This window comes from Mycteria americana, chromosome 5 (genome assembly GCF_035582795.1).
Source record: "Mycteria americana isolate JAX WOST 10 ecotype Jacksonville Zoo and Gardens chromosome 5, USCA_MyAme_1.0, whole genome shotgun sequence".
NCBI lineage: Eukaryota > Metazoa > Chordata > Aves > Ciconiiformes > Ciconiidae > Mycteria > Mycteria americana.
The window spans coordinates 68544471-68559601 of NC_134369.1; the positions used below are offsets into that span (position 1 = coordinate 68544471).

The window sequence follows — 15131 nt, forward strand, 5'->3', positions numbered from 1 at the left end:
CTGTCTATGCTGGGCTTTTACCTTGAAATTTCCCATTGTCGCTTTGTTGACACAAGCAACGCTGGGAGTTTTCGTGCAGAGGCATGGCCAAAAAGTACGTTGGGTAAGAATGGGTAATGCAACATCTAAAACACTGGGAGTAGCCTTACGGTAAAACTCTTCCGTATCTCCACCAGCAGATATGAGCCAGTTGTACCACTGGCAAACAGATCTTTCCTGTCCTCATAAAGAGCAGTGGGGTTTGCCTCCTGGATCCCGGAGATTAAATCTCACGAGGAGCCCGTGCTGTTGTTGCTGGATGCTGCCCTCAGAGCAGTGAGAAGGACCCGGGCATTGGGTGGGACCGGATCTTGCTGATACTCCCCTACAGCTCCTGGGCTTGGGACTCGCTGTGGGATCAAGTGTTTGCCTTTCCAGCTGGACACTCCCAAACCCATTTCATCTGGGTTTGGTAACAGAGATTGTTTATTGCAAAGCCGGTTTAGAAACTCCATATAAATAATCCTCAGCCTCTTTCCTGCTATTTAGCAGAGCTGAAGCCCTCCAGGGAGCTCCCAAAACATCCTCAGAGTTGTCGGAAAGGCAGAGTTAGTCACTGAAACCTTTTACTGATGGAGACAGATCCAGAGTAAGGGTGAGCCCAGGACAGCTCAATGAGCACATGGCCAGGCTCACTTCCAGGACAAGGCATCGCTCTTCTCTCCACCTCCCTGCCTGAGCCCATGCTGACCACCTTCCCACAGGCAGATTCTCTTTTCAAGATGGGGGGACTGATGCTTCATGGCACTGCTGTGTGATGGTGGCCATCCTGCTATTGACCCACACAACCGTCCCCATTTCCACTGCAGCTGCATGGAAATCAGCCCTGTGTAAATGTATCCCATGGGCCACTGTTGGCTCAACAGTCAATAGCTGAGCTGGTCCACTCATGATACACGTGCAGAGGTGTGTACCAATTGGTACCTTCAACTTCCAGTGTCTTAAGAAAGAAGCAAATCTACAGAGTGGCACAGATCTGCTGTATTTGTGCAGCCGTGGTGAGACAAGTCTCTAAACGATGTCCATACACACCCACCTCCACTTTCCCAGAAAACGCCTGTTACGCCACTACAAAAAAAAACCCCTCGGTTATTAACTATTAATGAAAGCATTCTCCAGAGAGGTGGGAACAGGAAAGCCGATGAGCCCAACCCAGCTTACCAGAGCCAGAGATGTGGGGTGTGCAGTGCCAAGCAGTGATTGATGCAACGTGAGCACTCCTGAGCCAGTAAACAGAAGAGACCTGGCCTGGTGAAAGAGGAGTCTAAATCCCATCGGTATCTAGTGAGGGCCTGGCCAAAAACTTCAGGACAAAGAGCAAAGAGCAAAGCTACGTACCTTGAGTTTGCCATGAACCCCGCCATGCTCCTGGGTGCTGCTGGCTACAGTATATCAATTCTTATTAATACGGACTGTTATTTAGCAAGGGAACAAGTCGATGGAATAATATACTCCAGATTCATTACTGTCAGCTCACTGAGAATTATGTGTATTAATGACCAGATTATATCTGTTTATATAATACAAATTACCATAGAGTGACTGCAGGCATTGAAACGCTCCTTGTCTGTTTGACACACATAAATAATGGAGGAGCTCACGCTGCATTTGGTACACATGACTAACCTTTTATCCCTGGCACCCTGGTGCAGGCTGGAGAAATGACTCGGGTTTCAAATTCCTCGCTCCAGCTGTCATTAGCCTCGCAAAGCGCTAGCGAATCGGCGGCTAATTGATGTCCTTGTTGGACATTATTTTATTAGTCAGGCCTGGTGAGCATCAAGTGGAATTTTAATGCCCTTCTATCCTTGGGTCCGCGTGGCTGTAAGTGTTAAGGCTTGTAAATAATTAACTGCACTCTAAGAGCAATTTTAGGAAGAAACAAATAAGTTATCCTGTGGGTTTGGGCTGCTTCCGCTGGCCCTGGGGTTGCGACCAGCGTAGGCTCCTGGCAGAGATGAGCTGAGCTCTTCGCAGGGTGGAAGGAACAGCCCAGACCTCGGTCCCCCGGCAATGGTGGTTCATAGGGTGGTTTATCGACCAGGTCTGGGGTTCACATCGTCCTTGGGTGTGGATGGTCCTCAGGGAAGCTGCCATGGGGAAAAGGGAGAAGCAGGAGTTTGCAATAGCCTCGAGAGAAGGTTCAAATGAAGGCTCAAGGGATAAAGCTGGGCTACGCTGCCCGGTGCTCATTGCTGCACCAGAAATACGTCGTTGCATCAAGCTGTCCCCAACATGTGGTGAGGAAGAAAGGATTTTCACAACCCGCTGTGAGCTTCTGGCTTGTCTGAAAACCCACGTGCCGGGTCACGGAGGGGTTGGGGCTTAATGGCTGTGTCGCTCATCAGCCGGGACACCGAGCGGCAACCCCGTGCTGGTCCTGAGTGCCGTTCGGCCGCAAGACCACAGCTGGGGGACCCAGGGCGAAATCAAACCCCTCTGTGAGTGTGGGGAGGAAGGGTTCACTTTGACAGTCTGCATGCAGAGCTTGTTGCTTGGAAAATACTAGCCTTTTTGCTTCTACTTTTTGCTTTAAAACTGGCTAAATGACCTGAAAAATGAGCATAGGTTTATAAATCAAGGACAAAAGATATTTTTGCTTGGGTTGAAATGAAATTTTGGGAGTGTTTTCCTTTTTAAAATGTCATCTTTTTTTTTTTTTTCCTTTTTGTTTTTTAACAGCACTGGGAAGTCCACCATAAACCCAGACCTCCTGAGCTCACAGCCGGTGGATGTCCTCAGTACCATCCGCTGCTGATGTCTTGGTACTTCTCCCCGTCCTTTCCCTCCTCTACCTGTCCCTCTGTAACCTCTCTGGGGCAGGAATCATCTCTTCCTACATCAGTATTCTGCATTTGTTCTCAAACAGAGCCTCTGAGGCGATAGCGCAATGCAAAAAATAAATAATTTAAAATAAAACCTTCATCAGTCTCATGAGATCCTTACTCTAGCCCTGCTTACGTACTGCACGGGCTTTCCAGGAGCCGAGTAAAAATGAACAGAGAACTTGGGCACACCAGGCTATTCATACATTAGGCAATAATTATAATGTATATTAACTGCCTGGGTGTTGAAAGAGTCCCAGCATGAGATTGCTTCTCTAATAGGAGACAGAAGTGATAAAAGACAGTAATAGATTGCCTTTCAGATGTGGAATTAAAAGCAGCAACTCATTAGATTATTTTTTTTCACAGCCTCTAATCGCAAGTAGTTTCTTTTCAAGTCAGATTTCCATTTCCAAGGCTAAGCTCGGCAACACAAACAGAAATTAAAGGGGGGGTGGGGGTCCTATTCTGACCTCTCATTCATCACAGGAACGGGGAGTAACCGCGTTCAGCTCCGCAGTGCTGCCCAGCCAGAGCAGGAGCCCAGGAGCCAGCCCACCTAGGCAGCCTTCTGAAGAGACTCTCATCAAAAGATCAGAATTTGGCAGCTTTTTTTTTTTTTTTTTTTTTTTAATGCTAGCTGCAGCCACTAAATTTCCTTTTTTAAGAGATAGCCTAGAAGATAAAGCTTTTGAATTAGAGCAATCAAACAAAAAAATGAAGTTACTTCAAAGCAGTGGCGGAGGTTTTTAAAATCTGACATTTCGACTTACTGATCCAGTTTGTCTCTAGCAAGGAATGCTTTCCAGACAATTTTGGCTGCTGTTTTTAAAAGAAAAGTATAGAAAGCAAGAGGAGGAAAAAGCTGGATTTTAGCTGAGCTGGGAAGCACAGTAAATAACATTCATTAGGTTCTCCTGAACAGTTTTAATGACTCAGAGTTTTAAATCGTTCATTCAACATCTTTACGGGCCAAAATACAGTACGGTTTCAAACGCAAATCCTTTGGCAAGAGCTGCATAATCCATAAAACATTTGAAGGGGGGAGTACAGGGGGAGAGGAAAGGAGGTATAAAATCAGGCTGGGAATGGTGTTGCTGGTCAAATTTCATCTAAATCAGCCACAAAGTCTGGTTTTATCTGTATTGATGGCACCTAAAAATAAAGGAGTCCAGAGCACCTCCATCCTCCCACCCCCAGAGCCAGGACCAGCACAACCACGCGCACGTTTTGGCTGCCAGCCCTCCCAGAGACCCCAAGCACAGGTTAACCAGGCTTCATCGCCTGCGTTTATAGTAGCCCAGCTCTTAAACACAGATGGAGATACGGATGCGGCAGCATAAAGGCTGCTTTTTTTTTTTTTCCACTGTGCTGTTACTCTGGATGGGAAATAAGCTCTTCAGCAGATGAGGGTTTTCACAAGATTCATGCACAAAGCCAGGCCTGGGGTTTAGGGCTAGTTTAAGTCTCCCAAAGCGGCATGGTCCGTGTCCCTTGGGAGCAATCCCTCTGTGTCCTCCCAAGTGGGGTGCAAACGCTGCTAGTCCTGGCAAGCGGGGGCTCAGGCAGCTGGGACTTGTCTGTGCCCCGATGCCGCTCCGGGGGAGCTGGGGGAATTGAAGGCAAAGCCCCGCAGCTTGGTCACGGCTCTCCTCGAGGAGCGTGGGGATGCAGGGAGTGCCCAGGAGCTTTTCTGGAGCCCAGGGGCTGGTTTTGGGTGCACCCCTATGGGGTATAGTCACAGCCTGCTACTGGGAAGTCCATCCTCTTGCCCAGCTCCACTAGGTTGAGGCTGGTTATGGTGGTTTATCCTGCCTATAGCATGCTCTGATGCCAGTTAAGGGGAGTTTTTAGGGTGGTTTAGTGCCTGAATGGGCAGAAACGTGAAGCCCATACCCACAGCCCAGCACAGCCGTCGTCCACAGGAGCCCTTCTGGCTGATGGGAGATGCGAGCTCATGTGGCAAAGACCTTGCAGCAGCAGCAAGCGGTGACATGGACCAAGTGACACCAGCCCTGCCACAAGCCAGAGCCCTCCAGACCGAGCTACGATGGCACAGCTGACCCACGGCAAGCCCCGGACCCCAGCTGTGCCGGCACAGGGGGGCAAAGGGCCGGCGTCCCGGGGGAGAGAGACCTGATGCAACTGGGCTGTGCTGCTCCCCGAAACGGGCTTGCTCCCGCAAACCCCATTGCAGCACCGGGCAGGGAGGGAGCGGGGAGAGGGCAGCACCTGGCAGCTGCGAAGGATGGAGAAATCCTGGCGGAGCACTAAAGGCAGCACCCGTTGGCCCGGGGGCTGTTGACAGGCATCTCACTGCTGGCCCTGTCCCCAGGGACACACACCCGGGCAGGGCTCCTTGGGGAAAACACCCCATGCAGGAGATTTTAAGGAAAGTCTTCAGCATTTTGGGAACTGGAGCAGGCTGGGGGTGCTGCAGAGGTACCAGCTCGCCCCGGGGCGCGAGCCGGGAGCTGAGATGACTTTTGTCATTTTGGTAAGAAAGCGCTTGGGATAAGCGTGGTCGGGGCCCAGATCTCACCTCCAGCGCTGTAAATCAGGAGTGCGTCCACTGCCGTCCGCAGAGCGCGGGAGCAGAGCAAGGCCATGCCGTTTGTCCAGAGGTGATGAGAAGCAGGGAGGATGCTTTGCTGTACATCAGTTTGATGAACACGGTGTTGTGGTTAAGAGATGTCTAGGAGAGCCCTGCGAGGGGAAGGAAAAGAACATGCAGGATTTCCCGCTTATCAGCTGTAACCACCTCCTCCATCTTCGCTGTCAGACAAGAAAGAGTTTGCAGGAAGGCGCTGTGGTCTGGGCAGGAAAGGGATTTCGTCCCTATCACACCACACTGCGGCACATCAGGCCCCGCTAATGGTTTGCCTGGATCAGACATGCTTTGCCCGGATCGGGCTTGCAGCCATGTGCGTTTAATTGCAGCGGCATCGCAGCCATGCGGATTACCCAAGACGCTCACCAGCTGGATATCGAACCTGTAGTCAAAACCAAAAGTCCACAAATACAGAGCCTCTCGCCACACTCCAGCTTGGCTCCGCTCCCCGACTCGGTTCATTCCTCCAGAGACGAAAGGCTCAAGCCCTGTGGCTGTTTACTTTATAGAAACAGGATCAAGACCTAAAAGTAGCCATTAACCCCCCCCTAAAAGTCCTCATGGATTAATTTTTGTTGCTAAACGCCCTCCCGCTGCTCCCCCTTCCTCCCAGCATCCTGTTGCATGGAGAGCTCTAGCACAAAAAAAAATGCGCAGCTGAAAATGAAGCATCCCCCAGAGAAAACAAGGAAACCAACCCAGTAGTGAGCCCTCCCCCGTACTGCCCCATGTGCTAAATGCATTGGAGATGAACAGCGCAGACCGAGAAACCCCAGGACATCCCGCTCTCTCGCTCTTTTATGATGACACATCCCCGCTACAAGCAGGCAATAAAATCCTGCAGCCGCATCAACAAAATTAGATCAATTCCATGGCTACACATCCGCATTTAAACCTGATCGAATAACTCCTCATCCTAAGGAACCTGGGGAATAGCTCTTTATAGAGAGGGCGCGAAAGGAGACGGAATCGAATTAAAGATTCATTCAAATTAAAAGGTTCAATTTTAAAAGAGGCAGGGCCAAGCGAGAAGGAGCTGGGGAATGTATTTCTTAATGAGCTCGGTGGCAGGAGTATCTTTAATAATAGATCTGATGGGGGAACCATGTAACCCAGCAGCGCAGGAGGCATTTCCCTCCGCACCGCGATAAAACGAACGGCACGGGTCCCCTGCGCACAGGTGGTTGTTAAAGCTCCGTCTGAGCCTGAGATTAAATTTCGGTGACCAGAACAAAAATGTGGCGTTGGTATTACGGACAGGCCTGATGGTGCTGAGCCAATAGCACGGGGGACAAAGTGCCCTAAAAAAAGGGAAGCTAATGAATAGTTATGAAAGAAAATGAATAATTCTACAGTAGGACGAGGTCCCCGGTAGCTCGGCTGTGCCCCTGCCTGGTCCTGATTTGAAAACAAGCACAGCAGGAGAAATGCTGCCTTCTTCAAAGTACAGATGAAGATTTAAAAAAGGGAAGGTTTTTCCCCAGGCTTTGGCCTTAACTGCTGGGGCAACCTCAAGGCAGCCACTTACAACACGGACAGTACTTCTCCTTATAAATAGACCAGGATACATACGGTGCTTGTTGTGATGAACCCTCAGAGCATTAAAAACACGTGTGTATCGCTTAGACACATCGTTTCCTCACAATTTCGTCTTCAAAATGGGATTTCTCTAACTTTTTCTAGGCGGGGGAGCAGAAAATAAAAGGTAGTTTACAGCTATTATACTTTTTTTTTTTAAGCAAAAATGCTTCCATTGCAAGAAAAACACAAGTTTTGAATAAAAAAATTCAGTTTAAGCCCCTGGTGAGGGGGCTCTGAGCTGACAGCCTGGGCTGGGGGGCGATACCTCTCCCCGCCCCGTTTCGGGAGCGAGTGCCCCAGCAGCCTCGTGGCCCCTCGGCCAGCTTCGAGCCCTCGCCTTCATCAATACCCCTCCTTGTCTGCCTGTCGAGAGCGGGCGACGCCGTGTCACACAGAAAGGCAAGGCAGGGAAATAGCCCCCAAGAAAAAAAATTACCAAACCACTTCTTTCTAACCCGTGCAGGAAGCAGGGTCCGGTTTTAAAGAGCTTCGGAGTATTTTGCCGTGGCCCCAAGCCTGCCCAGGGGATGCTTCCCAGCACCCAGCGTCTCTGCTGGGGCCCTTTGCCAAAGGCAGCCGCTGCTGGGGATGGGGCAGGGGGGCTGCGGATGCTCACAGCTTTATTAGAGTTATTACAGGCAACTTCACCTCCATCATTGCAGCTCAGTTCTGCAGCTCTCCAGGCTTTTTCCAGTCAATTGCATCAAAACTTACTGTCCAATATTGCATCGCGAAACAGCGAGAGCTGCAGCCCGGCTGATTGCCATCTCCCTTTCCGGGCCGGCAGGGGAGCGCGGGAGGCGGCAGCGAGAGGAGACAGGCGTTCTCTGTGAGCAGGAGGTGAGATTTATGTGAACAGTTGTGGGAGGGAGGAAAGGGAGGGCTTTGGGGCTCAAGAAAATCTGCAACTGTTTTTTTTCCACAGCCGGGTCTGCTTCGCGGGCAGCCGGCTGCCAGCAGCACCGTCAAACTCATCACTCTCCTGCCGCGGCCGCGCAGAGGCTTTGCAGGAGGATCCCGGGCACCGGAGAAGTGCAACAGGCTGCGGGAAAGCAAGTTGGCAGCAAGAGTGGGCAAGAGCTTGGCCAGGCTGATGGGCCGGTGGGGAAACAGGAGAAAAACAAAGAGAAAAACAAATTTGCACCCCAACATGTCCAGCTGCAGATCAGTCCTTTTTTTTTTTTCCTTAATTTTCTTAGTTGACTTCAGTATCCTTCTCTCTTTTCTCAACAGAATCTGGCTCATTTTTCCCTCCCAAGGGGAGAGATGGACTGCCCATGTCAGCAGCTGCCTGCAGGCAGACTGATTGCAATATACAACGCATATATATATATATGTATATATGCGTTTATAAGTATATCTATATATAGGTGGTGCCCTGAGACTCCCTACGATGTGGGTATCCAAGAGCATAGTCCCACATCACCCCCCCTCAAACTTCTCCCTCCCTTGCCCCGAACTGGAAGGCATTTCAAAGTCAGGTTTAAGGTCTTAAATTGCTCCACTGCCTTGGAAGACTCCCCTGCTTGCTGGAAGCGGGGTCTCTGCTGCGGCACCGCAGCCCTGGCATTCGCCAGCCCAGCTCACCCCGATGCAGGATTTTGGTACAAGCGTTTTAGAGCGAACAATGTGGCAGCCCATCTGTGAACAGGCAGGGTTTGGGAAGAGGCCCGACCTGGAGCACTGGGGTTTTGACGTTACTTTATGAATAGCAGCAAAATTAGAGCCCAGCATCTCTGTCCTGGGAACGGGGAAATTCTGCCAGAGATGTGGATGGGTGAATCAAGCTAAGAAAAAGCTTAGAGAGATACTGCAACATGCTAAAACCTGATATTTTAAAATGTTAGAACCTGGGATAGCATTGGAGTAAAGGGCTCAGGACATTCACCAAACCCTTCAAAACGAAATGGCTTAGGTGCCACCATGCCCTAATGAAGTGCCCCGACCCAGGACCATATTGTCATCGTGTCCCACCAGCTGCTGGCCACAAAGAACATCCTGAGTCACTTGGTGCCATCAAAAATGTCATGGTACTTAGTCGCTGTATTTAGCACAGCTCTAAAGCATCGCCTGCTGGTCTTGGATCACATCACACCAGCTCCCGTTAACAAAACAGAGCAAGTCTTTGGCTCTCATGATTGTGGGGTGAAAACCACTGGAAGCACATTGGCCCCTAGACCTGCAATGCCAGAAACAAATAAGAAGCACGAGCAATCCCATCCTTACATAGGGATTTTCTTATCCCAGCCTTCCACGTTTTTTTCAGCTGTTATTTCTGGGGTGATACCCTATTTCTTGCTTGTTTTATGATATATGAGACCTGGAAGGTCACCAAGGAGCAAGTGTCGTAATGTCTTTAGGATCCGCCAGGATGGGGACCGAGCGCATGGGATGAATCCTGCAGGATGGCTGGGTCTCCAAAATGCCGACGTCCAACTAAAGCATCAAGGAGCAACTTTCCCCACTGACACTTCACTTTCCCAGCGTGACCATCCACTGAGTCCTTGAGCTAAAGGGGATTTTTGTACTTGTTTAAGACTTTTTTGTCCTCAGGAAAGAACCATTCAGGGCTCCCCGGCGGGGAATAGCCAGTTCCCGTGAGCTGGAATAGCCCATTCCCATGTGCTGAGATTGCTGCACTCTAAAACAAACATTTTTAAAAGTTTTGGCTGCTGTACGGCAAATGCCCTCAATCCCCACTTGGGGTAGGTCCCTTGGAAAGCAATTTCTGATGAGTTTTGTTTTTTAATTAGAATGTGGCTGCATAAAAAGTTATAAAGAGGCTTCTGTTCAACTATACTTTTTACAGCTGCGCGGTGGGGAAAAAGCCCTTGCTTTAAAGCATGGGGAGGAATCAAGCGGGTAAGAAAGGTGATAGCTTCCCCAGCGCTCTCCTGATGAACTCAGAGCAGCCGAGCCTGGGGGAAACGCCAAAACAGGCAGCCCATCGCTCTTGCCTCCACCCGCCCAAAAGCACACCGTGCCTCCACCACGGCCGTGCAGCCCCCACCTTCCCTCTTGCAAAGGATCTGCTGCAGAGTTGACTTCCATTCAAGGATGGCTTCAAAAGGCCTGATTTAGCAACAGATGCAGGCACACGATCAGTCACGCCGTCACCTCTGGTTGTGCACCCAACGGTTTCTCTTTCTCTTGCCGGCCCGTGTTCGCCAAGAGCAAATTGGAGAGTTAGAAAGAAAAGTAATGGAAATTGTTTATTCCCATTCTGCAAAGCATGCGGGGGGGTTCAGGGCCCTCCGTGCAGGTACGGCTGCACTGCCACTGGTACCAGCCTGACTGAAGGTAGGCTTTGCCAGAAGTTAACCACTGGTGAAAGCTTCAGAAGAGCAGCCCAAGTGCACTTTTCCATCTCTGGTCACAGATGCGTCATTGGAGGTTCTGTGAAATTTCTCTCAGCGTTTTTCTTTTCTTTTTTTATAGCCTCATAACCACTTAAAAACACTTCTTTTGGAGGAGCAAGCGTCTCTTTCGTTGTTCAGAAGCGAGGAGTGGATTGGCAGAGGACAAGGCGAGGACAACCCCTTTCAAATAACTCCCTGTGAACCAAGCAAAGTGCCTGGATCTACAGCATGATGGAGGCAGAAGTCTTTCTTTGCTGGCTCTCTTCGGAGAAATAAACACAATAAATGTGATTTATACAGCAGGTCACATGCTTAACAAAAGGCAGGCAACAGTTCAGCGGTTTCCCTGCTCCTGAAGGTGGGAAATCTGTTTGGTTACACTCGCCCCCTTCCCGAGTTGTTGGCGTATCCCAAGGAAAGCGTGATATTCCCATGTTTCATGGGAGCAGCGTAATATGACAGAGAGACCTAGAAATCAAGGACCAGCACAAAAGCAATAAATACCAACCACAGCGCTGGGCCAATTAGCAAAACAAAAGAAAACCAATCCAGCCTTGGCTTTTCACTTAAAGGTAGCAACGCCCCTGCTGCAGCCTGGGAAGTTCGCAGGCATTGGCAGCTCTCTAAATTCACCTCGTGTAAACTCAGCAGAAAGATGAAAAATACGTTCCTGCTGCAGGCAAAGCTGCCGAGAAGCTGCAAAGCGGCTGAAAGAGGAGTCTGCAGGCAGATTAATGTGGGGATCGACGAAAGAGCCGGAGCAGCCAAATGAACTCAGCTGGACATGTGAGCGGATCGATGGGGATACGTGAGCAGCCCCCTGCCCGGCCAGTTAGCGAGAGCTTTAGAAATGACAGACTGCCTGGGTCAAAAGCAGCACTTAGAAAACACGGCCGGAAAAAGGGGCTGGAATCAAGGCTGATTTTATCTCCTCGCTGCGTGAGGAGGAACCCAACACAAAAATCAAAGCACCCAAATCACCGCGGTACTTGGAGGGTGCTTGCAGGGCAGAGAGCAGGGAGAGCACCGCAATATCCTACCCGCAATATCCTACAAAAGACATACACGAAAGCACGAACAGAGGTTTTTGTGCCAGCAGCTCTCACCCCTGATGGAAGGATGTCTTCCAGGTTGGGACTTTAGTTCAGTTCCTGAGCTTCTACATAGGGAAGTCAACATCTGATGCCCCAAGCAGCAGCTCTGTTTTGCCTTTATTAACCTGTAACCAAATGAAAGGTTTTAAATCAGCTTTTACACAAAGCTCCTGTATACCTGTTTTTTGGCTGCAGGAGCCATGGCTCTTCTGAAATCCTCTTTGCAAAAAGAAGGTACCAGGAACAGGCTCTGCTGCTGCATGAAGCTCTCCTACTCCAGAAGCTCATGAGAAACCTCTCCTCTCAGTGGGAGCATCAAGCCCAGCTAGCAAAAAATAATTTTTTTTAATTCATATAGACGTTTTGGCATTGCAGCCAGTCTTCATCAGTAAGAGCAAATGTAATACTGGTGACTTCAATGCACCTTGCGGAAGAACAGGCTTCAAAACTCCTCCTGATGCTGCTGTCCTTGTGCCCATCACCCTCAAAAACGGGGATATTTGAGATTTAAAGGAGGCTGTGCTGCACCAGGTAACTGCAGCCCCAGTCTGCGGAGGACAGAGCAGCCCACCCTGACCTGAGGGGACGCAGGAGCCCAAAACCCCGCGCCAGTGTGAAGGAAGGCTCAGGCCGGTCTGAGCACCCCAACGCTGGGCAAAGGGCCCGGGGAGCACCAGCACGGGAGGACAGAGGCGACGGCAAGCGGCAGTAAAACAGGCTGAGCTGGTCCCCTAACCACAGCCTTGCGAGAGCCGGTATTTATCACTCCACGGGCATCCGGGACGGCAGGTAATGGTGACACAGCGCTGGCTTCGGCACTCAATAAAGCACAGTCTGCAGGAGATCCCTAGTTCTCCAGCTGGCGGGGAAGTTTTCACATCTGGGGACCTGCTCTGTTTAAAGCTCTCCTAATGGTCCCCTCTGACTGTTTTCACAGCCAGTTGCCCTCTCATCTGCAGCAGGGAAAGGAGCAGGGCCTCATGGCTGCCTCGCCTTTCCCACGCTGGCTCTGCCAGGCTGCGAGCATCGGCAGCCGCCTGCCTGTCCTTGGCCTCCTCTGGCTGAAATCAATAAAGCGGCTTCGCTTTTCAAGCCCTCCTCTTACTTTCGGAAACTCTGGGCCACACCCCAGCTGAGAGCTGGCGTCATCCCCAGATAGCCATCAGCTCCCGCAGCCGCGGCACCTCTCGGTGGGACGCGGGCGGCTCATCCGGGAGCTATTCTGCCGACCTGATCCATCACGTCTCCGGTATCTTTGATCAGGAGCTCTGAAATTTAAAATACTATATTAAAAAGTTGTTTTCAAATGGAGATGGATATTCCTGCTGGGGCTCGGAGCCAGACTGGCCGCCGGCTCTGCTGTGCAGGGCGATACGTGGTAGCAGGGACCCGTGCGGTGCCAGTCCGGGGAGCAGCGAGGGAGCCATGGGTGCGTTGGGCAGGAAATGAGACAGTTTGCTCCATCGTCTGACAAACCACAAACCCAGGGATTTTCAATCATTCCCCATTACCTCCGGTGATGCTTGAAGGATGCAGGGAAGGACCAGACGATGCTGGCAGGGAGACGGGGGCAGGAGGTCCTTTTACAGCCATTTCTCAGCTCGGCTGGAGCGGACGGTGGTGGGGCTTTGGCCCATTCATCCTCCGGACATCGCCCATGAGGGGTGCCCAGGGGACGGAGCACACCTCCCTCCTCGTCCCCCAGCACAGAGCACTCCCCCCACCGCTGCCATCTGGAACAAATCCCTCAGCCGGGACAGCAGCAGAGGACGGGGAGTGGCGGGAGAAATGACTTTATTTTATCTCTGCTGCGAGCATCAGGAATCCGCGTGTAAACTGGCTTTGCGGCAACAGCACCTCTCAAGAAGCGTTTCCTGGCTGAGCGAGAAGGCTTTCTGTTAAATAATAGACTTAATGAAAGACGGTTTAAAAACTGTCTATTTCTAATTGAACAACCCAGATTCCTAATTTCTGCGTACGCTCGCTGCCCTGAGACACAGCACGTAATAGATCTACACATACCGGCATGCGGTCTGAGAGCTGAAATACCATACCCATCAGTTTGTCTGAGGGAGGAAGAGTTCTCAGACTGAAGATCAGCAAGATTTAAGAACTGGTAGAGGATTCATCACAGTGGTTTTTGCACTCATCTGCTTTATGTACTCAACTGGGATTTACTCGGAGTTGTTCCTATTTGGGCTCTGAGGAGGAAGTAGGTGGAGTCCTTCTACGTTTCTCATTCAGTGAGACATCTGAGCCTATGCCTAAGTTTAGCCAAGAGAAGGGTCTCATTGAAGCCTGCACAAGTATTCAGATGTTTAAATGTAGGCATGCGTTTTAATTATCTTGTGAAATTGAGGCTTGGGCGCAGTAATCTAAAATACTTTCATGTTTCTAAGCTTGTCCCTGGCCCTGCTCCTTTCAGAGCTTCCGTCAAGTTGCTCAAAACCTTTGCACATTGATATTTTCCATTTTGTATGGATACTGTGTCGGTTTTAGCGGCAGCAGCCCAAACAATTCAAATACTCCCAGGGACAAAGTCATGGTAAAACAACATCTGATCAGGTACTTGGGCTGCATCAGAAATGTATGCATTACCTTTATTCTTATTTATTCCTTGCTGCAAGGGTTCAGCTTTGCACCCCTTAAACTATCCAACTTCTGAGCACTGTTTTCTTCAGATGTTTCATTTGTCGTGCAAAAGTTAAGTATCACAGCTAAAAATTCCCATTACACCAAACACCTTTTGGAAAAAAAAAAACCAAAACAACCTTTTCCCTAACAAAGATACCTAGCAAGATACAGAAATAGCTGTAAAAATAACAGATGAAGCGTAATGGCTGTACTGCATCCGTCTAATTTTGTGCTGTGTTCCTGGTGGGGGCCACCAGCAGATGCCCACAGCGCAGGAAAAATAAAATCTGTGACAACTGTCTCACATTTGCTGAAAACGATCTGAATTTCCAGTAATTACCTCGTGTGAGAATTGGCCTTCTACGCCATCTCGCAGCCTACGAAATGCTCTTGCAGACAGGAACCGGGAAGGAACATTTTAACGCCAGTAAAGGCTTTGCAAGAGGACCGTGCTTCCCCACGACGCAGCGCCCTGCCTAGAAACCCAGATCAGTTTTTCTCTGCTTCTGTTTAAGAGCAGCGTTCCCAGGCTGCATTTCCCAAAGGTGTTTGGTTTTACAGCTGTCATGACAGTAATTTTCTCAGCTTTGCGAGGTTCCCTCATATCCTGTTCGAACCGGCTTATCTCTGTTTAGAAGTGATGTTCCTACACGGCGTTCTTCAGGAACAGATGTTCCAGCTGATCCCCCATCGCAGCGCTCAATGTATTACACAGCCCCATTTTGAAACAATTAGCCTGTCACCGTTGAAAGCAACCTAATGTTTGGCTACTTGTTCACTTTTGAAACAAACAAACAAAAAGAAATCAGAAGTAACCTATGATTTATACTTTTTCCAAGTATGCTAAGATGCTCTAAATTTACAGGCCATTAAAATGGCAGCATGTCCTGGTTCAGCTGCTGGTCCCAGGATTTGTTATCGGGAGAAATAACAAATCTGCTGGCAAAGAGCTTCCCCAGCCCCACAAGTGACCAAAAAAAAAAAAATT

General features: G+C 49.9%; 1 long non-coding RNA gene across 1 annotated transcript; it reads right to left on the reverse strand.

Annotated features, from left to right (window-relative positions):
- Nucleotides 1-1660: 1660 nt before the first annotated feature.
- Nucleotides 1661-11630, reverse strand: LOC142410750 (uncharacterized). Its single transcript, XR_012776025.1, has 3 exons — nucleotides 11522-11630; nucleotides 5407-5570; nucleotides 1661-2129 (listed from the first exon to the last, which is right to left on the reverse strand). It is a non-coding gene; the product is annotated as an uncharacterized LOC142410750 (long non-coding RNA).
- Between the last annotated feature and the right edge of the window lie 3501 nt (nucleotides 11631-15131).